Genomic DNA, 26,672 nt, shown 5'->3' on the forward strand with positions numbered 1-26,672 from the left:
TAAATTGATATAAACAGATTACTCATGGGTTTTTGGGATCGCAAAACAAGAATATGTTGAAAACACTGCAAGGGACGTCATCTTCTAGAGTTTAGATGGTTTTCGGCATTTAATTGATGCAAATGAATTACTGGAGGGTTTTTGAGGTCGCTAAACACGAATATGCCACCAGAACCGACTCCCAGAGCACCAGGTTTCCAAGGTCAATGAAAGGGGTTCCTGGAGTTTCGAGGGTCTTTGGTAGTACATTGATGCAAACGGATTACTTATAGGTTTTTGTATTTGCTGAACACGAATACCCCATCAGAACAGACATTGGAGAAACTGGTACCAAAGGCACGTCATGCTTTGGAGATTCGAGAGCTTTCGGTACTAAATTAATGTAAACTGATTACTCACAGGTTTTTGGGGTTGCTGAACGTGTATCGAATTCGATATGGTATCCGATCTACGGAGCACCTGGTGCCTAAGGCAGGTCTTCTTCTGGAGTTTCGACAGGTTTCGGCATTAAATTGATGCAGATGGGTATTACTCATTAGTTTTTGGGGCTGCTAAACACAAATACGCCATCAGAACAAGCACCGGGATACCTGGTGCCTAAGGCATGCCATCTTCTGGGGTTTTCTGGGGTACGTTTTCATCAATTTAATGCTTGAAACCCTCGAAACTCCAGAAGATGACGTGCCTTAGTGCATGTTCGGTAGTATGCATGTATGCATGTTAGGAAACCCCAAAAATCTAAGAGTAATCCATTTGATTCTTCCGAAACTCCAGAAGATAACCTGTCTTAGGCAGCAGGTGTTCCTGTGTCTGTGCTGATCACGTATTCGTGTTCAGCAACCCCAAAAACCTATAACTAATCCGTTTGCATTAATGTCCTTGACCTAGCCCCTTTCATTGACCTTGGAAATCAGGTGCTCCGGGAGTCGGTTCGAATGGCATATTCGTGTAAAGCGACCTCAAAAAACACTCCAGTAATTCATTTGCATCAATTAAATGCCGAAAACCATCGAAACTCTAGAAGATGACGTCCCTTGCAGTGGCCCTGTCCACCACGTGCTACAAAGGTCAATTCTGATGGCATATTCGTGTTTAGCGGTCCCAAAAACCCATGAGTAATCTGTTTATATCAATTGAATGCCGAAAACCCTCGAAACTCTAGAAGATGACGTCCGTTAAAGGGCAACGTCAAAGTAAAGGTCGCCATTGGATAGCCAGGAAAAAATCCTAGACTACTAGTACTTTTCCTTGATCCAAACTTCTACATGTTGCCAAATAACCAGTAACTCACGGAATTGGAATACCCCGTAAATCTTATAATTTTCCGAGTTTGGGCCTCTATATCTTGAAAATCCTTCATACAATTGAGTTGTGCCCATGAGAACTTTTTATCAGGATGCTTCAAAGAGTATTTTCCCAAAGTATGAATGAAATCCACTGGGTCCTATTTTCTATAAGGTTTGTGCGGGGTCCTTTTTAAATTTATTATTTAATTGTTATCGCTTAATATTTACAACGCAAAAAAGTAATTAAATTGTAATCGATTTTTTTAAGATTTTGCTAGTCATTTTGACGTTCTATTGATGAAATATTAATTTCTTACTTCGGATACTTTTACAATTATCGTGTAGATGGCGCTAAGATTAATAGATTAATTTATAATTACATAATATTACGGAACATTAAAAAAACTTAAATTCAGTATTTAAAACGTAAGTATATTTAAGGTAATAGCTATTTGTATAAAAAGGGAGGAAAGTGCTTCTTTTCCTCCCGAGAATGAAGTTTACTGCCCGACGCGTAGCGGAGGGCAGTAATCATTCAAGGGAGGAAAAGGCACTTTACTCCCATGTTATACATATGGTTTTTCCACCTTCCTCAAATAACAAGTAATTTTTTCATTTTTACTTAATTTATTTATGTAACTAACCAACAAAATTTATTAGAACTAAAACTAATTAGTAGGTACAATATAACTGTCAACTGTCAAATAAAAGTCAAATTATTAATGTAAACATTGTTAAATCAGAATAACAATTTACTGTTTTTTACCATTCTGCAAAATATAGAGTGTTTTTAAATAAACGTTAAAATGTATAGGTACTTACGTAATAGAAAATAGATATTGTACAGGGCGTCAATAAGTTATATTTCATGAATGAAATACCGTGACGTCACTTTTACTTTTCCTCCCTAGGGAGGAAAAATATTTTCCTCCCTAGGGAGAAAAAGTACAACTTTGCTCCCTACAATCAGGTCCGGAAAAGTATACTTTCGGTAGAGGTAGGTGGAAAAAATATATACCACAGCTTTGATCAACTATGTTTTATATTTAGGGCCGGTTGTTCGAATGCTAATCAACAATGATCACTATCAAATATTTAATTACTGTCACAACTGTCAATGTCAACTTTGGTTGGGTTGCTGAAAACATAATTGATTATAATTATGAGATTAGTTATTCAATTAACATAACAATTATTAACATAACTGATTAACTAATTTCATAATTGCAATCAATAATTATGTTTTCAGCAACTCAACCAAAGTTTACATTGACAGTTGGTGACAGTAATTAAATATTTGATAGTGATCATTGTTGATTAGCGTTCGAACAACCGGCCCTTATGTTTTTATTTTTAATTTTAAATTAATCAAAAATGAATAACCACTTTCAATTTCGTTGCAAAACGAAAACACAGCCGAACCATATTCTAGTCCAATCAGAGAGTGCTGCAAGCACCCCTACCGGTTTCGAAACGTATTAGTCTCTCATCAGGAGGCACATATGCTGCTCTCCCTGATCCAACCAAAACAAACCCCAGCATGCAGTCCCGGATTGCAACGAACGAAATGGCATAGATGCCCTAGCGGCACCTGCTTGCAAAAAGACTAAGGTTTCACTCTAATGGCATATAAAACAACATAATACTATTCTACATCCCACCAGAATGAAAACAATGGGAACCTTCTCTGGTTACACCTCCGAGGCTTCTACAATTTGCAAGCCATACGGATGCTGAGACTAAGGAAGATGTTTGTTTTCATTCTGGTGGGATGTAGAATAGCATTATGTTGTTTTATATGCCATTAGAGTGAAAACTTAGTCTTTTTTTAAATTAATCACTTTGACATTTATGTCAAATTTCCAGTAAACGTTTACAGACTTCTAAATACAGAATTTCTAAATATTCCCTTTACGTACGAGCTCACAGCGTATATATCATAAACAACATAAGAAATGTCTTAACTAACCTAAGTCATCTTTGCAATGGATTAAGCGTGTGTTGAAAAATAAAAAAACATGCAATAGAATGAAAAATTTAAATACGTAAAAAGAACAAAAAAATTACGATTAAGTTAATCTATTTTTATTTAAAATTATTTAAGATACAGACTGTACAAAAAATAACTTAACATTAAATATTTAATAATGAAATATGAATAAAGGAGAAGATACAGTGAGTATATTTCAAATAAGATGTTGATCAGACTAACTGGATGATGGCCTCGGCACCAGTAGAATCTTGAATAAAAAGGAAGCCTACATCCAAATTGAGACACACATGGTCTTCATACTTACATAGATTAAGTATGAAGTTCATAAAAAAACTTAAATTCTCAAAGGCCTAAACGTCATCTCAAACTGGGATAAAATTTGACTCTTCATGGAATAAACTGGGACAACTAACAGGGCTCATAAACAAATGAGCAAATAGAAGAAAGTCAAAAATGCGAAGTAGCAAAAGATAAAGAAACAAAAATTATAAAAAAAATCTTGCCCTTTGACAGGGATCTCGAAATATACCGAAAATTTCTTTACATCTAATATGAGCAAAATACCGTTTCCGAATTTGACTGAAAATATGAGAAATTTTGGGTGGTCCTAACGGTCCACCAAATTCAAAATTATTTAAAATATTTCCAAACCAACACTGTAATCTGCAATGGAAATTTTGGCGACATTTAGGCAAAAGCGTTTAAAGGGAATAAATCGGGTGGACGAAAGGATTAGGTTGAATATTGGCAAACAAACGCTATAACGCAAGTTAATCAAAAATTTTCAGAATATTAACAGGTCTCTATCATCGTACTTAATCATACACAAATATGTGGTGGATTCGACAAGTATTCAAAATATCTCGATAAACACTGGCTTATCGAAAAAGTACTACGAGACAAAAAAGTTTTAAAACCATTGTAGTTAACTAATGGTACCACAATAATAATAATTTAATTGGAACGTATACAAAAGTTTTAGGGGCGGGGGGGGGGTTAAGGGAACAAAACTCCTATAAAATTTTTATGGGGTGCACAAATTTCTCTATAATTTTTTTAAGATGTTCCTGCCACAAGAATGACACATGTCCATTTTCAACCAAAAATCTATAATAGTTTTCGATTTATATGTATTGAAAAAAATCGATTTTCATTTTGTAACTTCAAACTTTTTTTGGCTGTAACTTTTTTTGTGTTTATTTGTACTAAATGTTCAATCGAAATATTTTTGGTCCCAGAATATGTGATTTAATTTATTACCTGCATTTTTGTTACACCCTGTATACTTTTGTGTCTGATATTATTGCAACTAACTTTTTTTGTATTGTAAAAAATATTCTTTTAACCTCTTAACATCCTGTATTTTGGCTATATGTGGGCAAATTTTCAGCCAAATCGAAAATGATGTACTCGTATTTTGGAAAAGGTGGGAGATGTAAAAAACGGTATTTTAACGTTTACTACACTAAAATTTGATCAAAAACTTGTTTTTGAATCAAAATAACTTGTTATAATGCCTTATAATGACATTTTTGAGTCCCTTCTATTAAAAAATTATTTTCATTGATACTTTATGATACAACATACAAATATGTTTAAATAAATACCGAATCACTGTAAAATCGCTAAAAATCATATTTTGAAAAATAAAAGAAGAAGACTGTTAAAGGGCTTAAATGCTTCAGCTTGAGCAGGAACTGTAAACCACTTTTCAAACAAATCGGAGATCCAAAAATTTTTGTCTGAGTGATTTGACATATTTTTGTGACTGTTATTTCAATTAAAAAAAAATATGTAATTCGACATAAATCAATTTTTTTTGCTTTTGATATTTTCATTCCATATCACTAATTAAATACATCTTTCTTTAATAGGTTTTTAAAACATTTTAAGGCGGCCGGTTTTTTGCCTGTCAGTGTGTATACAGCTATAGTATTTTTACTACAAAAACGTTATTACGTAGGTCAAAATTTTTGACGTAAGAGAACTGTCAAAACATTAGAATGTGACTTTTCATTATTGCCATGTTTATAATAAACATGACAATAATGAAAGTCACATTCTAATGTTTTGACAGTTCTCTTACGTCAAAAATTTTGACCTACGTCTTATGTTTATAATAAACATGACAATAATGAAAGTCACATTCTAATGTTTTGACAGTTCTCTTACGTCAAAAATTTTGACCTACGTAATAACGTTTTTGTAGTAAAAATACTATATACGACATTTTATTTCAAGCTAAGAAATAATCAAATTAAAATTCATTCCCTAAGTTTCCGTTGTCGTTAGCTTTTTCTTTGAATTCGTACTTGGACTTGTCTTTGTTTCTTTTGTAATATAATTTGAAAAGAAATTAATAAAAATCACCAAAACCCAAGAGCTGTTTAGACATAAAAATATTAAAATTCCGAACTTTAAATCTCTTTTTAAGATTTTAATCAAAACCGCCGTTTCGACTATTTGAAAACTCGTAGACAACTCATTGAAAGGATATTTAAGCTTGATGAATATTTATATTTCGAGATGAGAATTCTAAGCGGAATGTCGGTAAGTACTTACTCATTGCTTCCCGATTAATAAATAGTCGTTTTACCATTTGCAGTAAAATATTTAGTTTTTATTATGCACTGCATTTTTTAGTGACGGTTTAAGGTTACATTACAGAAAATCATAACTGTTTTACGTAAAAATATGAAAACAGGTTTTTATAATAGGAATAATTATTCTCACGTGTACATTATAGTTATTTGAGACAGACGAAACCTAGTTTGGATTTAGGAATGCACCGCACACATCGTATGGAAAATATAATGTCACTCAAATGAAATAAAATTTACATGAATAGATGCGTCCTGAAATTTGCGCCAACTCACAATTTTGCTTAATTAGGGCGTTAATTGTAATTAAAGTTTATCAAAATCGCATTTTAAATGCGATAAAACTGACATTTATAAATAATATTAGTTTAGCGCCTATTGAAATCAGTCTATTCACCACAACCTTAAGCCGATTAGAGACAGTACGACTAACCAAATTATACCTACTTTATTATCAATAATAATAGGACAAGATAAGAGTCAGCCTCTGCCTTAATCCCTCGAGAAAGATTTATGGAGTAAGCGAATCAGAAGATCTTTTTTCTCTCTTTGACACACGTACATTCCTATTTGATTTTAAATTTATTTTTATCAATTTACGCTCTGGTTAATCAAAATACAGAGTTGGTGCAATGGTATTAAATTATTGAAATTTCAGGACGCATCTATTCATGTAAATTTTATTTCATTTGAGATATATTTCATTATATATTCCTTGAGATGTGTGCAGTCTCCTTTGTTTTTTATTTTTGTATAAAAGTCTTTTCTGCTTTCAATCTGGCTAAACTAATCCTACTATATCTCTTTTCTGTGTATATGTGTGAGAGTGAAATGAAAATGTTTAAATTGGACAATATTTTAAGTTAAGGCTTGTATTATTAAACATGCCGAGCAGTCCAATTTTCCCCTATTCCGTTCCAGAGAATTTTTGACCAAGATTTATTATTTCTCTCATAAAATTTCTGGAGCGAAAATAACAGAAAGCCTATTCCACATTTCATCGGAAGAGGTGAATGTGGCGTAAGGAAATCTCAAATAAAATCATGTGGAAATATCTGTGTCAGAATACATTTACATTTCGGATTTCAGATTCTAATAGCACGTATATTAAAATTTGGAAGTACCTATCGCATTCATAAAGATGAAATATACGGTCTGTCGGAGATATGATTTATAGAATTCTGGCTTTTCAATTTCATGAAAAATAATGTACACGAATTCCCTTTTCGATATGTTAAACAGTGGAAGCATGTTTCTTCCTGTTACAGACTGAATAATTAAACAGCCACAAAATGTAACTACATAATATTATGAATTTATGATTACATATGTGATTCATATAATCATAAATTCATAGCATATAAGTGTCATTTATTCACTAAAATATTTTCTTCCTTTTGTTTTATTATAGGCCTAGATCCCGCGTACCAAAAAAAGTTGATTAATATCAAGCTGAAAATTTGATAATAGCTTAACGGTGTCTAGTCGGACAAACTTTGATGTACGAGAACACTGGAACAGGGGAAGTTTTAATTGTGGAATAGGTTAAAAATTTGAAACGTCAGACTACGAAACCGTCACAAGTATTTAGTCGGACAGAACTTCCAATTGATTTGTTGCCCTTTCATTAAACTCTCATGCAAAAATCAGACTGCTATTAATCACCAACATAATTCCTGTCATTTAACATGTTCTACGTGTCGGACTTTTCAAAATGCCTAGTTGGTGATAAATACCAGTCTGATTCTTGCATGAGAGTTTAATGAAAGGGTAACAAATCAATTGGGAGTTCTGTCCGACAAAATACATGTGACGTTTTCGTAGTCTAACGTTTCCAAATTTTAACCTGTTCCACAAATTAAAACTTCCCCTGTGCCAGTGTTCTCATACATCAAAGTTTGTCCGACTAGACACCCTTAAACTATTAACAAATTTTCAACTTGCTATTAATCAACTTTTTTTTGGTACGCTGGATCCAAGAATATTAGCGGTCGAATAAGTTATTTACCTGTCTTAGATACGAGAGGCCGTGACTGTTTAAATTTTCCGTCTCTAAATTGAAGTATCACTACTGCTCCTGCATCTTTTAGTATTTGGTATACTTCAAACATCCAAAAAGTTTGAAACCAAGGAAGGATTAGGACAAGGAGACCCACTATCAACAACGGCATTCAATCTAACATTGGAAGGAATAATCTGGAAAAGCAGAATAAACATGCAAGAAACGATATTTAAAAACGGCCACCAATGCATAGCATTTGCAGATGATCTGACGCTATTAGCAACAAGCAAAAAAGAACTACAAAAGTTAATGAAAAACATAATAACAGAAGCCAGAAAATTCGGACTTAAAATAAATGAAGAGAAGACAAAGTATATGATAATGGGAGAGATACAAAAAGAAAAAGAGAATAACATCATAGTACAAATAGATTGAAAAAAAACATACTCGTTCAAAAGAGCCAAAGAAATTATTTACCTGGGAGCCAAAATAGATGAAAATGGTCATGAAGAAGGGGAGATAAAGGCAAGAATAGCCAAAGGAAATAAAAAATATGGAGCATTACGCACATTATTGAAATCCAAATACGTATCAAGAAAAACAAAAATAAGAATTTATAAGACTGTTATCAGACCTACAGTAACATACGCATGCGAAACATGGGTGCTCAAAAAGTCAGAAACAGACCTTTTAGAAAGATGGGAGAGAAAAATGCAACGAGCAATATATGGAGGTATGAAAATAGAAGGTCAGTGGAGAAGAAGAACCAATAAAACATTGGAAGAACTATATCAAGAGCCAACGATCACGACGACGATCAAAGCACAGAGAATACGATACTTGGGGCACATCGAGAGAATGGGAAGTAGACGAATGCCAAAAATGGTACTTTCACGAAGACCAATACAAAAAAAGAGGAAAGGCAGGCCAAGGAAAAGATGGAAGGACAGTGTGTATGAAGACTTGAAGAAAAGTAACATTTACAGATGGAAAAAACTAGCATTGGACAGAAGGAGATGGAGAGAGGTGGTGAAGGAGTGTATAAAAAGACTGAAGTGTAATTAAATAAAAATTTTAAGTTTTATAAGTTATGTAAGTTATAATATTAAGTTATTTATTATATTATTTATGTAATCAGAAATGTAAACATTTTAGCCCTAGGCCTACAAGGCCTGTTGCGATTAATAAATATACTTCGTCAATTTCTGATACCATAATTAAGTCAGTTAATAACGAATCTTGCAGATGTAAGTTTTGTATTAGTTCTTCAGTACCGTCAACTAGAGCAATTTGTTGAATAATGAAGGATTTCAGCTGTGTAGCTGCTTCCTCTCCCTCTAACTCGATGGTCTTTGTCTTTCGTTACCTTAGCTACAAAATTATACCCTGTTACTTTTTCTTATAGACGTTGTAGCCTTTGATTTTCAATCATGTCCAGGGTGTAATTGTTTAATATTGGTAAAAGCGGTTTGTGATCTGTTACAATCTTAAATTCACTCAAACCTAGCAAATATAGCCTACACTTCTTGACTGCCCATACTATAGAAAGAAGTTCTATCTCGATCATAGCATATCTGTTTTATGTATCGGACAGAAATCTTGACCCACACTGTATAAGCTTCCAGTTTTCGTCGTGTTTTTGTAGAAGCACATAACCAAGGCCATTTGATCGAGAAGTATCTGTATGAAACGCGGTTGGTAATAATGGATTGAAGTGGGCTTAGATTGGAGGTTTAATCAAAGCCTCGCGAATTTTATCAAAAGCTTCATCATTTCTGCTTTCTCATTGCGGCTTTCTGATCTGCTTCTATGACATTTCTTCCTACGATGTACTCGACATATTCAACTTCTTTCTGGGCAAAAACAAATTTATCAGGGTTAACAGTTATCTTTTTTTCTCTACATGTATCAAGAAATTGTATCATTCTATTACAGTGTTCACGAAATGTTTCATCCTATATCAGTATGTCATCTACGACCTTCACCAAATTCTTAAAGCCTGCTAAGGCATCATCACCTCTCATCTCCAGAACTTACAAGACCCATTGGAGCTCTTAAAAACATATACCGTCCCCAAGGAGTAAGAAATGTAGTGAGCTTTTGGCTTTCCTTATCGAGCAACACTTGCCAATAACCACTAGTAGTATTTAGCGTACTGAAGTTCTGCGGATTGCCGGATATGTTCGAAACTGCTTCCCATGGGTACTTAAAAGGATGGACTGGTCGTTTTATAAATGAATTAAGCTTACACTCTTAGCAAGACTCTTATTTTACCATTTTTCTTCTATACAATTACCAAGGGGGAAACAAAATCTGAAGGTACCTCATCAGCTGGTTTAATGATGTTTTTCTTAACTAGGCTACCTAATTTAGCTTTTACAATGACACAATCCCTCCAAGCGAATGGAATCCTAGGACAGGTTACACTATACGGGACACTTTTCAAATAGATATGCATAGGTTGCAAAATGTCGTTTGAGTTAAATATATCTTTGTACATGCCCAAAATTTTATTTTTTATGTCTTCGCAAAATGCTAATGAAGGATTTTCAGGAATTTCATTAACATTGAAAGAAGTAACACTGAAGATTGGCTTTGGGAACTCTGAATGAATTATACCCAAATGGATCATGGACATTCTGTCGATTAACAGCTCTTTAACTCCACTACAAATGTATACCCTGGTATTAACAGAACGACCTTCATAGATTATTTGACACTGCAAACTTCCAATTACGTTAAGTTTCGATTTGTCTGCGGATTCCAAGGCCAAAGTAGAGCGTTTTAAATCAGATCTGGTATATTTATGCAAATGCATAAGCTCTTCACCTGCCGCACAGACTTCTGCACCTGTATCAGGGGTGGCTTATAAGAAAATGTTGGGTTTTTGTTTGAAATTGAATTTATTTTTACTTCAATTTATCGATAATTCAATACTTCGATCGATAGAAGTAAGTTTTAAACACCCTATATTGAAAGAATCTTGTATGGGTTCAGTTGCAATATCTACGGAACGAATCTCTTTTGATAAACAGCATTTTGTATAATGCCCCTTTCTGTTACATTTTTCACAAGTTGCATTGCTAGCCGGGCACTTGTAATTATTATTCCTTGAAAAACCGCACTTTAGGCATTTCTTTTTATTTAAATTGCTACTAGGCTGATTAACTTTGATTTTTGCAATGCTTTGGTTGCATATTTTTTTTCAGTTGAGGCTACTTCCTCAGCTTCGCATAATTTGATAATGTCTTCCATCTTTGCATAATGTGAGTTCTGCATTTTTTTCTTATGTTAGCATCAAAAAGTGACTCTACATCATGATCGGCTAAAAACTGATCGTAGCAAGTAAAAAATGGTGTTGCTTGCTTTTGATTCAGAGGGATGCACAATCGCCGGACAGTTGTTTCCACCGTTTCAGGCTTTTTCAACAGCGCTAGCGTGCACTCCACTGAATCGAAAAAACTGCTCAACCATCTAGGGGAGTGCATTTAGATTTTCACTTCGGAAAAAATCAAACAAGATAAAACTTTTTGTAATTTCATTAAGAAATGTTTAATAAACAACATATCAAAAAGTTCTACTCGAGAAGTGGGTGCTTCATTTTTTATTAAACAAATGAACAGCGAAGTTAGATGTTTTTTAAATAACTATAAAAATATAATTTTTAGAAAAAAACTGACTTGACCATTGAAAAATTTAGAAAATTTTACAAAAAACCTTATATAAAGATTTTTCTAAAATTAAATCTCTAGCTTCTGTAATTTTTTATTTATAACGCTAAAGTCACCCTTCTCACACACATTGGCGCACTGTAAACTAGCGTTGGAAGAATTGCACGGTTGAGTGTTTTTAATGTAATTCTTTAACTAATGGATAAAAAGAAATTTTACAAATTGGACATGAAAGAAGATGAGGTAAGCTATCTTATGGTTGTAATATAAAGAAATGAAATCTATGGACATAAGTACGGTGTGGGCGGAAAATGAGCCTTACATGAATTTTGTTTAAAAATGATTTAAAAATGTGTAACTAATACAGTTTTACTTATAAAACTCTCAAATTTGCACAACTTACCTCTCAATCATCTTATTAAACGATGTTTTATTAAAAAAAAAATCTCAAAAATTTAATTCAAATAATACGATGTCTCAAAAAATGTAATTTTTGAAAACTTCGTAGTTTTACAGAATTCCCACCAATTTAAGACGGTATTACTCAAGTTTGAATAAATCTAATAAAATTTTTTTGCTATTTTTTTAAAGCTTGGGATGTAATCTTTAAAAATCACTGAATTATTTTAGTTTAAAAATAAAATAAACAATTTATTTTTGAGAAAACTAAGAAAGATAACAAAAATGTAATACAAAAACTGAAAATTATCAGTTGAAAAAATGTATATACAGAGTGATCAAAACTTTTTCCTGTAAAACTTACCTAAAATACATTTAATAAGCTTCAACAATAATAAATGTTCAACAAAAAAATTTTTTTTTAGCTCTTATACAGTATGTCTGCGTAACGTGGAACCTATTGATAACTTTTTTAATATCAGTTTTACGAAAAAAAGTTATTCTTTATAAAGTACTCTGCATCGTATATAACATAAGATTTATCCATCAAATATGAAATTTTGTTAATTTTGTACGAGTTATATAAAAAAATATGAATTTCACTCAAGAGTAAAGTAGCTTTATATTTCACAATATCGAAATTTTTTATAAAGAAAAGTTGTTTGGAATTAAAAACTATGTTCCAATATGTAATTATATCCTTCTAATCGAAAATTTGTTTTTTTTAATATTCTTTCTAATACATTTTAATTTTTAATATTATTGTGAAAATTATTTGTTTATCTTTTTTTTAAGAATTAAATTCCATATTTGTTTGATTGGATTCTACTTCGTTTTTCATTTAAATATCCGCCATTTTGGATCCGCCATTTTGAAATTTAAATTTTTAATCTTTAATTCAGATTCAACAACCTGTTAAAAATAAATACAATAAATGTTTTAGAAAAATGTTCTTTTTTATGTCCTTTTTAGAAAATCCGCATTTTGGATCCGCCATTTTATAGTTTATAATGTTAACATTTAAGTTAGGTTTATCAAAGCTCTCAAAATTAAATATATGCAGAAATAAATACATTTTGTAAAGAAATTATGATTTTACAACTATTTTTTAAGTTATCCGCCATTTTGGATCTGCCATTTTATAATCTAAATTATTAAAATTTGATTCAGGTTCAGCAACCTCTCAAAAATATCCACATATATGTAAACAAACACGTTTTATAAAAAAAATTCGGATTTTACAACTACTTTTTAAGGATTTTTAGGAAGAATCCGCCATTTTGAATCCGCCATTTTGAATTTGCAAATTGTAATGTCAGATTCGGGTTCAGCATAATCAAAACTAAAATAAAAACATTTTTTAGCAAAATAAAATGTTGAATTCACCCATATTCTTAACATTATTTATACAAAACAATTGTTATTGTTTAAACAATTAATAAACAATTAGCGGCGAAATTTGTGAGTAGAACTTTTTACTTTAACATATTTATAAACTAACAAAAAAAGTTTTAGAAAAATATAACCTTGTTTGATTTTTTCCGAAACATTGTATCTTTTCGTTCTAATTGCACTCCCCTAATCAATAATTTAAGGGGAATTTGAAAAATCATTCAGATTCCATTGGGACGCGATCCAGAGACATCTCCTAACAAATTGAAGAGTCTCAGATGAAGAATTCACCATTAAAAATGGTAAATAGTTATTTAAATCTGAGACTTTTCGTGTTGAAAGTTCTTTCTGGTACATCCTTAATCTGCGACTTTAACAATTTATAAGACCGCAGACGAGGAATATAGAAAACAAAAAGGATTCCTTGCAATCACATTCTGTTTTCATTCGTCTAGGAAAAGGACAGAAGAGGAACTTTCTAGTACTCAAATCTGAGTAAAGATAGAAAAGTAAAAGATGGTTTTGCTTGTTTTTGATTAAGAGGGATGCACAATCGCCGGACAGCTGTTTCCACCGTTTCAGTCTTTTTCAACAGCGCTAGAGTGCACTCGTCTGAATCGAAAAACTGCTCAACCATCAATTCACTGCTCAACTGCTCATTAAATTTGTTAAAAGATGTCGCTGGATCGCGTCTCAATGGGAATTTGAATGATTTTTCAAATTCCCCTTAAATTGATGGTTAAGCAGTTTTTCGATTCACGTGCACGCTAGCGCTGTTGAAAAACGCTGTGTCTAGGTACACGCTAACGTGTACGCAAATAAAAAAGTTAGGTACACGCTTCAACGTCATCAAGTCAGTGACGTCATTATTTAGCGTGTACTATGACTGGGTTTTTTGGTACACGCTAATTTGAGCCGCGTGTAGGCGTGTATGCTGTGGTATTAAGTATCTGTAAGTATCGGGAGTGGTCGAGTGTGGTTAGAATTTTCTAATGGCTTTATGTTTACACTGTAGTATTGATTTGTAAAGAGTTTCCTTATTTTTTACTTGTTTAGTTTTTTTTTTTAAATTAACTATGGAGTGTGGACAATTATTTAGTTCTTTAATGAGTTTAACAACATTCTAAAACAGTATGAAAAAGATAAGAGACAAAAATTCGTGATTAGGTAGCAGAAGTAATAAGGGTAGCAGCCACTAGCAGAAGTAATAAGATAAAATATACTAGGCGATTAATTAGTGTGATAAAGCGTAATAGATAGCAATAAAAGTTAGTAACAAAAATTTTAGCAAACTTTGAGCTTCATATTAAAAAATTAGTAAAATTAGTTAGAATGTTACATGGCGTTCGATAATATAGTGGCAGACCAAACTTATGTTTTTCTAAATGGAACACCCTATAATTTAGTTTATGTTCAAAATCTTCTTAGCTTCCATATCACAAAAATATAAAGGTTTATTATGTTATACAGGGTATTTACAAAGTTATAACCAATTTTCTATGAAAATCGTAACAAGTTCAACTCCCTGTATAAATAAAAATAAACACCACAGCAAAAATTAACACCAATATAAACTGGTATAATTAATTTACGTATGAAAATTATTTTAGCAGTATTTTGTATATATCATGTTAACTAATATTTATTTTGCTAACCTGAATATATTAATACTTTTATATACATATTGTTTTATTACAATTAAGTTTGCTTCCCTTTCCCTTCCCTTAATAAAAATATTTTCTATCAAACAAAAAACAAACACTAAAAATATCAAAATAGCGTGTACCAAAATTAGTCCAGAAAGCCACTGCGCATCCGCTAGGAAAAATATTCTAATTCGGATTTTTTGCACAATCTTACTCAAAAAGGACTCCTTTTAACAAATTTGCATGTTGCCAGGACCAAAAGGTGGTCAAAAATTTTTTAAACGTTTTTTTTTTGTTTTTTCCCTAAAATTATTTTTTTTGCATGGAAAAAAGTTTTTTTAGGTTTTCTGGATCATTCCAAACAGAAAAGGTCTTTAGTGACTTTTCTCTAAAAATGATAGTTTTTGACATATAAGCGATTAAAAATTGAAAAATTGCGAAATCGACCATTTTAACCCTCGAAAACTATATGAAAAACTGAAAATTTTAATGTTGCCAAGGTAGGTAGATATTCTTTAAACGTCGGTTGATGAAATCCCGAAGAGTTTTTTGCAATACACTATTCAAAACTCCTTTGTTTTTTAATTGCTAATCAAGCGTGCGCGACACTATTTTCCACCGACAGTATGGTGCAAATGAAAGGAATAAATTCGTTATTTCGTAAACCGGCGACTTTAAGGAAAAATCCCGAAACAGGTCGATTTTTATTTTTAAGTTATGATATTGTGGCATATATGGTATACTAGTGACGTCATCCATCTGGACGTGATGACGTAATCGATGATTTTTTTAAACGAGAATAGGGGTCGTGTGCTAGCTCATTTGAAAGGTTCTTTAATTCTCTATTCAGTAATATAAACATTTACATAATTATTTATACAGGGTGTCCAAAAAATTTTTATTAAATTAAATTATTTGACAAAAACAGAAGTAGAAGGACACCCTGTATAAATAATTATGTAAATGTTTACATTACTGAATAGAGAATTGAAGAACCTTTCAGATGAGCTACCACACGACCCCTATTCTCATTTAAAAAAATAATCGATTACGTCATCACGACCAGACGGATGACGTCACTAGTATACCATGTATGCCACAATATCATAACTTAAAAATAAAAATCGACCTGTTTCGGGATTTGTCCTTAAAGTGGCCGGCTTACGAAATAACGAATTTATTCCTTTCATTTGCACCATACTGTCGGTGGAAAATAGTGTCGCGCACGCTTGATTAGCAATTAAAAAACAAAGGTGTTTTGAATATTGTATTGCAAAAAACTCTTCGGGATTTCATCAATCGATGTTTAAAGAATATCTACCTACCTTGGCAACATTAAAATTTTCAGTTTTTGACATAGTTTTCCAGGGTTAAAAATGTCCGATTTCGCAATTTTTAAATTTTTAATCGCTTATATGTCAAAAACTATCATTTTTAGAGAAAAGTCACTAAAGACCTTTTCTGTTTGGAATGATCCAAAAAACCTAAAGAAACTTTTTTCCATGCAAAAAAATAGGTTTAGGAAAAAAACAAAAAAAAAACGTTTAAAAATTTTTTGACCACCTTTTGGTCCTGGCAACATGCAAATTTGTTAAAAGGAGTCCTTTTTGAGTAAGATTGTGCAAAAAATCCGAATTAGAATATTTTTCCTAGCGGATGCGCAGTGGCTTTCTGGACTAAATATAAAGTCACTGCGCACGCTAAATAATGACGTCACTGGCTTGATGAAGTTTAATTCGCGTGTACCTAACTTTTTTATTTGCGTACACGTTAGCGTGTACCTAGACACAGCGGTTGAAAAAGCCTGAAACGGTGGAAACAGCTGTCCGGCGATTGTGCATCCCTCTTAATCAAAAACAAGCAAAACCATCTTTTACTTTTCTATCTTTACTCAGATTTGATTACTAGAAAGTTCCTCTTCTGTCCTTTTCCTAGACGAATGAAAACAGAATGTGATTGCAAGGAATCCTTTTTGTTTTCTATATTCGTCGTCTGCGGTGTTATAAATTGTTAAAGTCGCAGATTAAGGATGTACCAGAATGAACTTTCAACATGAAAAGTCTCAGATTGAAATAACTATTTACCATTTTTAATGGTGAATTCTGCATCTGAGACTCTTCAATTTGTGATCGTAACAACTTGAGCATGGATCTGTAAGTTGGAACAATTTTACTTTCTCTCTAAAAAAAGGGGGAAAAGATTCTCCTTGCTCTTGCTTTCTGTTCATGAAGTGACTTCGTCTCAAGCGACCATTCTCCTTCTTTTTAAAATAATCTTCCAACTTATTTAGTAGATTTATGTAATTTGAGCCACTTTCTTTACCAAATTTTATTACTAACCGGACCATATCTGATATATCTGGATTAAAATATGATTCGAGAAGAGCTAATAATTTTTTTGGGAGCGTCTTCTACGTTTCGAAAGGATGTAATATACAGTTCTCAAATTTTCGTCTCCAGTCCTTAAACTGTAAGTAAGTCAAGCTTTCTACCAATTTTTCAGGACCAGCCACGGTATTTGATAAATGTAAGTGGTAGTTTATACTGTTAGTCAACGTTTTTGAACTCTCAGCCACTTCTCCTATTGAAGATGTTGCTGCGGGGTTATCAGTCGAGACAACATTAGTTTTTGACAGCAGTACTTGCATCATATCTTGCAAAGCTTTGATGCTATCTTGTGTGGAACTTACAAAATGTTCGAGATTTGTAATCCGATCATTGGAACTATTTTCTTCATTAAAAGAAATACTGGTTTTGGTATTTCTTTTTGGCATCTTCTATTTTGTAGGTTTTAGAACTGCGTCATGATATCTTTAATACCTATAAGTAATTTATTTATTGACACTGGCAATCTGGAAGAAAAAACACCTAAGACAAAACACAAAAGCAAGAATCTATAAAGCAGCAATTAGACCTATATTGACAAACACGGCGGAGACAAGACCTGACACATCTAAAACGAGACGACTACCAGAAACAACAGAGACGAAAATACTCCGACGAATATCAGGGAAAAGTCCGTTGGATAGGGAGAGAAGCGAAAACATAAGAAGATCATGCAAGGTAGAAGACTTAAATGGATGGGTGACAAAACGGAAACAGGAGTGGAACGAACATATTATTAGAATGGCAGAGAATTAAAGCTCGGATTATAGGCAAAATGCCTTTTTTTTGCCTACTATAATTGTTTTTTGCACTTTTTGCCTTTTTTCGTAAATTCCGCCTATTTGTGCCTTTTTTAAAATTTCATGGTACTACCCATGATATTATTCTATTACTAAACCATTCTATAATAAAATTTTGGGTCAATAATAAAATATCAATGGTTTGTTTATATAACAGATTTCTAGGAAAATGTACCTGATCGAGACTTGAGGGTTAACTATTTGGAAATCCCTAAGCTTTATTAGTTTATTATCAGTTGTACAGTCGGTTACTGTATCAGAGTTTAGTCACAAATTGCTATATCCTAGTTTAGTTTTGTTGCGTATACCGAAAAGCAAAGAACACGTTTTAAAACGTTTTAGACATTTGTGTGAAAAGATGACATCTAAATTAAGGCTATGGATCGCACCTTATTCTGAACTTTCTCTAGAAGGAGATGGAGCATTTTGTAAACCATGCGGCAAATCGGTAAGTTTTATTTTTTCTCTTTTTTTCTCGTCCCACAACATAACTAAATTCTAAAGCGGTTTTAGAATTCTAATTATTTTTTTTTAATTCTCAGATTTCAAGTAGAAAAAAGTACTTTATTGACCAGCATTGTGGAACCCCACTTCATAAACGTAATTTGGAAAAATTAAATTCCTCTAAGTTAGCCCAAATATCTCTGCGGGATAGTTTAAGCAGTTCAAAAAAAAGGAGGAAGACGCATTTAAATTTGATTTATGCCAGATGATGATTGCATCCAACATTCCTCTATATAAATCTTAATAAATCCTTACCGGACGAGAGAACATTGAGAAAACATACTGTGGAAAAATGTTATGTGGAATGTATTTCAAAAATTAAGCGGGAGTTAGAGGGCAATTTTTTGTATATTATCGTGGATGAAACGACAGATGTATGCGGCAGGTATATAGCTAATTTAATGATTGGAATTTTGAACGAAAACTTTGCGAGGAAACCTTATTTAGTTGCCGTTAAAGAATTGGAAAAAACAAACAATTTAACAATAAGTCGATTTATACAAGATAGTTTAACAAACCTCTTTTTACCCAACCCTATATCAGTGAATAAAATAGTTTTAATGCTTTCAGATGCTGCGGCATATATGTTAAAAGCTGCTGTTAATTTAAAGATTTTTTATCCTAATTTAATTCATTGCACTTGTGTAGCCCACGGGGTAAATAGAATTGCTGAAGAAATAAGAAATCTGTTTCCGTTGGTAAATAATTTTATAAATTTTATAAAAAAAGTTTTTGTAAAGGCTCCGTTGAGGGTGCAAATATATAAAGAAAGACTTCCCGGTGTCCCTTTGCCACCTAAACCAGTAACTTCAAGGTGGGGAACCTGGCTCGAAGCAGTTTTTTTTACTTTGAACACTGCAATGAAATATAATTATTTATGTCAGAATTTGATGATGATATTTCCGAAGACATTCGAGAAGCAAAAAAAATATGTAAAAATCCCAAATTGAAACAGGAACTCGCTTATATCAATGACAATTATAAATTAATAGTTACCACAATTACCTTATTAGAAAAACAAGAGATATATTTATGTGAGTCAGTAAAATTAATAGATAATTTAAAGACGAAAATTAAATCGGCACCTGGAAGTAACGGTCAATTAATTTAAAAAAAAAATGAAATATGTTTTCGACAAGAATGAAGGTTTTTCGTTTTTATCTAATGTTGCTAAAGTTTTGAATGGGACATTTTCCGAGGAATTACAAATTATGCCAGATTTATTATCCGCTCTGAAATATGCTCCAATTACATCTGTCGATGTCGAACGTTCGTTTTCAATGTACAAATTAATTTTAAGTGATCGAAGACATAGTTTTAAGACCGAAAATATTGAAAAACATTTAGTTGTTTCTATTAATGATAAAATTTTAAGTGGTTATAAATAATAAGTTATATTCCTTTATTGCCTATATTTTGCCTAAATGTTAATATTCCTGCCTTTTTTAATAAAAATCTTTGCCTATATAGGCGCCTTTTTCTTCAATTTTTGTTGCCTATAAATCCGAGCTTTACAGAGAATAGTACGAATAGCCCGAGATAAGTCACCAAATAGACGAAGAAGTATTGGCAGACCAAGAAAAAGATGGTGCGATAACTTAAATAATTTAGGAGGCTAACATTGAAGAAGAAACAGGCTTTAAAGCCTACATACAAGAAGGAAGAATAAGAAGACACTGACAATCAACAAACTAAACTAACCTAAGTACATAGTATAAATCTAAGTACATATCCTCGTCCAATTTACTTACCGTTGCACGTCATCCGCGCCATAGCCTGTGACACGATACCAACACGAAATATTTAGGCGGTGGGTGTGTTCTTTTTTAGAATCAAAAAGATTCTAAAGGGGAACACACCTACCGCCTAGATATTTCGTGTTGGTATCGTGTCACAGGCTATGGCGCGGATGACGTGCAACGGTAAGTAAATTGGACGAGATATATATATTAACTAAAACGATAATAAGTGCGTTCGCGGGTGCCTGTCGACGACTAGTCGGCGACAAATTAGCAGCGAAACGCATGCGCACTTTAAAATGATATAAACAATATCGTTAATAGATAAATATACAAGGCATATTTACCTAGTATAATTTAATAATTAGTTATTAATATTAATTAAAAGTAAATGTAAATATACCTTGTATATTTATCTATTAACGGTATTATTTATATTAAGTCAGGTTAGAAATTGTCGGCGACAATTTGTCAACTGTACCCGCCAACGCAACTAATAATATTCCTACAGAAAACAAGGACCAGTAAGGCGAAGGATTTCCTGGCTGGAGAATCTACGTACGTGGTTCAACACAACAACCACAAATCTTTTTAGAGCAGCAGTGTGCGAAGTACAGATTGACATGATGGTCGCCAACATCCGAAACGGATGGGCACTACAAGAAGAAGAATAACAGGGTTTATGGAATTAGTTATGACTTATTTTAGACTTGACTGAATATCTATTTTTGTACTACTGTACCCATTTACACAAACAAAATAGGTAAAAATTTTGCATATTTCCGTAAATATGATCAAGAATTGGAATGAACACATATAACTGGATTAGTGAACACTTATTTTGTAAGGTCAACACTGTTATAGTCATCAAAAATGCAGCTTACCTTAATGTGTAGATATCCCTGGTTCTTCTTGACGTTTTGACTGCAAAGAAAATAAACCAGTGTGATTAAAAGTATTTATTCGTAGTTCCATATATGATTTTAAAACAATAATATTAATATTTTTATTCAATACAATAAATTACTCGTGAACTGAAACAATAAAAAAATCAACATGTTCTTGGGCAGGAGTAGAGAATGGTCAAAAATGACAGATTTTCGTTTAAATCGCTAAAGGTAAAAATAGGGTAATTAAATATCTTATTTAGAGTATTCATCTTTTATTATAGTGCAGTCACTGAAGGTTTTCACCTCCGATTTCGTTGAACTTCCATAGATTTTCATGAAAATTGGTGAGTAATTAGAGGATACCTCAAGGAACAAAGGTGACGCTGGATGCCACTCCTTCTCGGGGGTGAAAATTATTTTATTAAAAATAATACCGTAAGTCGATAGAGGGACAAATTATAAGCAACATTTGTTATATAAAGTTATTAAAATAAATCAACACTTTTTGAGTTATTAAAGACCAAAGATTTTATATTTTCGTAAAAAATGCATGTTTTAAATCGGTTTTTCACGTATAAATCAAAAACTATAAGCCTTTACAAAAAAGTTGTTGTTACTGAAATTAAAGATAATAAAAAATTGAATGCACTCCTCACATAAAGAACTAAACTAATGTTAGTTTAAAGTGAGTTATTGGCAATTGAATGTGTATTTTTTTCGACAAGTACTCAAATCTAATTATTCAAGCTTAAATAACGGGAAAACGATGCAGTGTATAAAATATTCCTGCTAAACATTTGTCAAAGTACTTCGGAATACCTATCAAATGAGCTTCAGAGCAAGGTAATAGCGTCAAAATTAACTAAGTTATAATGAAAATAAAAGAACTGTTTCGAATTTTTTAGGAAAAAGTGAAAAATAAAACATACGCCATTTCCACAAAAATTAAAATGTATAGTAATCCTTACAATAACTTCTTTATATTAGCATAAGTAATGTTTTCGATAATTTTGACTGGTTTAGAATGCATATTTTTGAAAAAAAGATATAATTTACAAAAAATCATAATTTTTAAAATTATTGTAATTCTCATATTTTTTTGATAATACTCCAAAAATACTGAATACCTATACGTAAAAAATTATATATAACGAAATTTTAGTTTTTTCTGTGCCAAATATATTACCTGTTTTACTATTTCTATAGGGTAAAAAATAACCGAGATAGAAACGTTTAAATCTTAAATTTTTGCTGTGGGAAACATGCAACCGGGGCCATTTAACCTTTTATTTTTAAAAAACTAAGGGGTTTAGAAAATTAGGTTTAACGTGCTTAAATTGCACTTGGAATTAACTTTCAAACAGTTTTTAGATGAGCCTGATATCGTAAACAGGAACGGAGTTATTAAAAAAAAAAACAATAACATTTTTTTTGAAAAATTATTAAAAGATAAATTTTGAAAAAATTTTGGAGCACAAGTTTTAACGCTGTCAACATATTTGGGGGCTCATTTTGATAGATATTTTTAAGTACTTTGATAAGTTTAATAAGTTTATGTTATAAAATGCATCAATGTCCCGTTATTTCAGCTTGAATACTTAAGAGTTTTTTACTCGCCGAAAAAAAAATATACATTCAAATCTATAACTCACTTTTAATTAACATTAAAAGGTTTTTCTAGTAAACGATTTATTTCATTTTTTATTAGCTTCAATTTTAATAATAATAAGTTTTTTGTAAAAAGTTACACTTTTTGAGTTATTGATGAAAAATTGGTTAAAAACATGCATTTTTCTCAAGAAAAATTAAAATCTTTGATCTTTATTAACTTATGAAAGTTTTGATTTATTTTAATAAAATATTGAATGGGTTGCATATGTGAGTCCATATTAAATGAAGTAAAGAAACACAGACTTACTCACAATCATTTAATAATACTTTGACGACCGGTTTCGATCTCTACACTATTCAGATCATCTTCAGGTCGGTGTTACAAGTAGTTAAATGATGCCGTTACAAGGGATGCGTTGCAAGTTCATCGATAACATGTTTAAACGTCCAACTTATGCTAATAGCATAGCTAGATGAGGGACATGGTAAGCGGACATGCTTCGTAGGTCAAAACATAGTGAAATGAAACGTCCAATTAACGTTTAAACATGTTATCGATGAACTTGCAACGCATCCCTTGTAACGGCATCATTTAACTACTTGTAACGCCGACCTGAAGATGATTTGATAAGTGTAGAGATCGAAACCGGTCGTCAAAGTATTATTAAATGATTGTGAGTAAGTCTGTGTTTCTTTACTTCATTTATTTTAATAACTTTATACAACAAATTTTGCTTGAAATTTGTCCCTCTATAGAATTATGGGGTTATTTTTAATAAAATAGTTTTCACCCCGAGAAGGAGTGGCATTTACCCCCAGGGTAAAAGCGCAAGTTGGCACCATGTCACTTTTGTTACTTGAGATATCCTCTAACCACTCACCAATTTTCATGTAAATCGATGGAGGTTCAACGAAATCGGAGGTAATAGCTCATATCCACCTTCAGTGACTCCACTTTTAGATAAGCAAATGGTTAAGGCAGTTTTTGAATTTTGTTACGATTATTTGTTGGTTCGGAAATTGCAAAATAATACTAAAATTTCTAAAATCAAAAATCATTTTTGCGAGAATGAATTTAAGACTGATATTACATGAAAAGTAGAGTCAAACAGTCCATATAATACACAAAAAAATTCAGAACAGCTTTTTTTATAAAGATACAGAAATTCTGTGGGAACCACATGAAAGAAGAATACCTATATTTTCAACGTATTAAAAAAACAATAAAAAGTAATTTTTACCATTCTAAGAACCTTTTACTAAAGTAGAATCATTTGTGGCTTATAATTAATTTGAATAATTTTGTTAATATTGACTATAGACAAATCTACTTTGGGATTTGAAAAGCTGGTATTTTTACAAGAATTTTTGAAAAACAAATTTTAGCCTAGGCCAACGACGGTCAAAGTTAGCCATTTTTTTTACTTAATTCACAGATACTTCTCTAAATATAAAATTCTCACTGTAAGAAAGCTCTGTGGGATAAACAAATTTAATAAAATGTAAACTAATTGACGAATCGTCTTGAAATTTTTTGTGTACTATATGGACTGTTTGACTCTACTTTTCATGCGATATCAAAGTCTTAAGTTCATTTTCGCAAAAGTTACAGCGAATTTTTGATTTTCGAAATTTTAGTCTTGTTTTGCAATTTCCCAAGTAACAAATTATCGGGCCAACATTCAAAAACTCCCATTTTAAACATTTGCTTATTTACTAAAAGATGAATTCTCTAAATAAGATATTTAATTACCCTATTTTTACCTGTATCATGTAAAATTATTTTGCTCTTGTAGTAAATCTGTGAACTAGTTTTCAAAGGCAATCTATGTTCGTTTTAGGCTATAAATTTGCATTGCATTGCAAAACACGTTGAGTCAAATCGTAATATTTTAAACTGTAGAATATACTGAATATTTTGTACAATTACTTAATTTCTTTTGTCTATCCAAATATTTTTATAGATTATCACAAAGCTATTATTTCCGTTACATTAACTTCAACAAAGTAAAGAACATGAAAAATCAAAATTACTTCCACACGATTTACATACATTCCTAAATTACATCAAAGTTGACGTTATACAAACAACGATGGACACCTAAATAAATATCTGTGCTAACAATCGATTTGTTTTCAAACACTCGCATGACATTTCTGTTGCAGACACAATAAATTATTACAGGCGTGCATCGGAACTGCGATCTTTTGTAAATGAGAATTTTCTATAGGGTGTACACTACATTCATATTTATTTAAAATATTCTATTTATTGAGAAACTTTACATTAGAAATACACTGATGAGCGCGCTAATAACCGGCAAAATAACGCAAAAGATGGAAAACATACATAATACATTGTGAACTAAAAAGAGATGCAACTAGTAGAGGTGGAAATTATCGATATAAACGTATAAATTAACATTACATTATGTAGCTTCCTAGCTTTAGACGTCTGTAACAGGAGTCTTTTATAAAATTCTACTGTCACAGTGACAGTTGTCATACTCCTCCGATACGTCTAAGGATGGGAAACTATGTAAGTAATGTAATGTTAATTTATACGTTTATATCGATTATTTCCACCGCTACAGATTCATCTCTTTTTACTTCACAATCCTATTATGTTTTCCATCTTTTGCGTTATTTTGTCGGTTATTAGCGCGCTCATCACTGTATATACGGTGCAAAATAACGCAAAAGATGAAAAACATATTTTATGTTGTCAGATAAAAAGAGATGAAACCAGTAGAGGCGAGAAATTTAGCGATATAAACCTGTAAATTGTCATGATATTGATTGTTTCCCACCTTTAGACGTATCGAAACAGTTTGGCAACTACCACTGTGACAGTGACAGTTTTAGTTCACATACTCTTCTGATACCTACTTATAGAGGTGGGAAACAATCAATATCATATCAATTTATAGGTTTCTATCGCTAAATTTTTTACCTCTACAAGTATCATCTCTTTTTATCTCACAACCTTATTGATTTCCATCTTTTTACGTTATTTTGCCAGTTATTAGTGCGCTGATCACCGTATTTTAAATCATCACAAGTAATATTTGAAAAATGTTCGTTATAAAATGAACATCAACTTTAACTTCGTGGATTACTTAAAGCTTGTTTAGACGTTGCGATATGCAATCCATGCAATCCAACTCCAATTCCGATAAATCGCTGCGATGTACCGTTTACACACAACGATATATTGAAACAACTTGATCGATATCGATAAATTACTCGGATTTATCCCGGCGTCTAAACGCTGCCTTATAGTCCACCAATATAATGAAGAGGGTTACTCATTCTCAAAAACGAAATCTGACACCGTGAACTGTTTAGGAATTCCATCCTTATTTTATTTTTTTTTATTTCTTACTTCACTAGTGTTGTTCTGAAGCTACTTTCTTGTAGTATTTTTGTAATTAACTAGTTTTGATGGGAAATAAGACACAATTTTACTAAAAAAATTATTTTATTAACGTTTCGACGTCCAAATCGGATGCCGTTGTCGAAATACAAAAATTATTAATGAATTAAACAAAAATATTGTGCTTAGTAAAAAATTCTTCTAATAATTTATTTAATCTGACTCATTTATATCGGCAATTCAGACATATATTATACAATATTTATTAGTTGCATTCCTGGGACGACTTTACTTAAAGATAGTTCATTCGTTGGGGTTGATTTCATGTAATCGAATGAACTATCTTTCAGTAAAGTCGTCCCAGGAACGCAACTCATAA

The 26,672-nt window shown here is 31.9% G+C and overlaps 1 protein-coding gene across 2 annotated transcripts in view; it reads right to left on the reverse strand.

The window, feature by feature from the left end:
- Positions 1-26,672, reverse strand: part of LOC114331564 (dystroglycan 1) — a 1,301,763-nt gene that overhangs the window by 638,616 nt on the left and 636,475 nt on the right. For both annotated transcript variants that reach the window (XR_007696271.1, XM_050643062.1), the window contains exon 6: positions 21,301-21,340. The gene's annotated coding sequence lies outside the window, so the exon portion shown is untranslated. The remainder of the gene's footprint in view (positions 1-21,300; positions 21,341-26,672) is intronic.

The sequence above is a fragment of the Diabrotica virgifera genome, chromosome 2, assembly GCF_917563875.1.
Source record: "Diabrotica virgifera virgifera chromosome 2, PGI_DIABVI_V3a".
NCBI lineage: Eukaryota > Metazoa > Arthropoda > Insecta > Coleoptera > Chrysomelidae > Diabrotica > Diabrotica virgifera.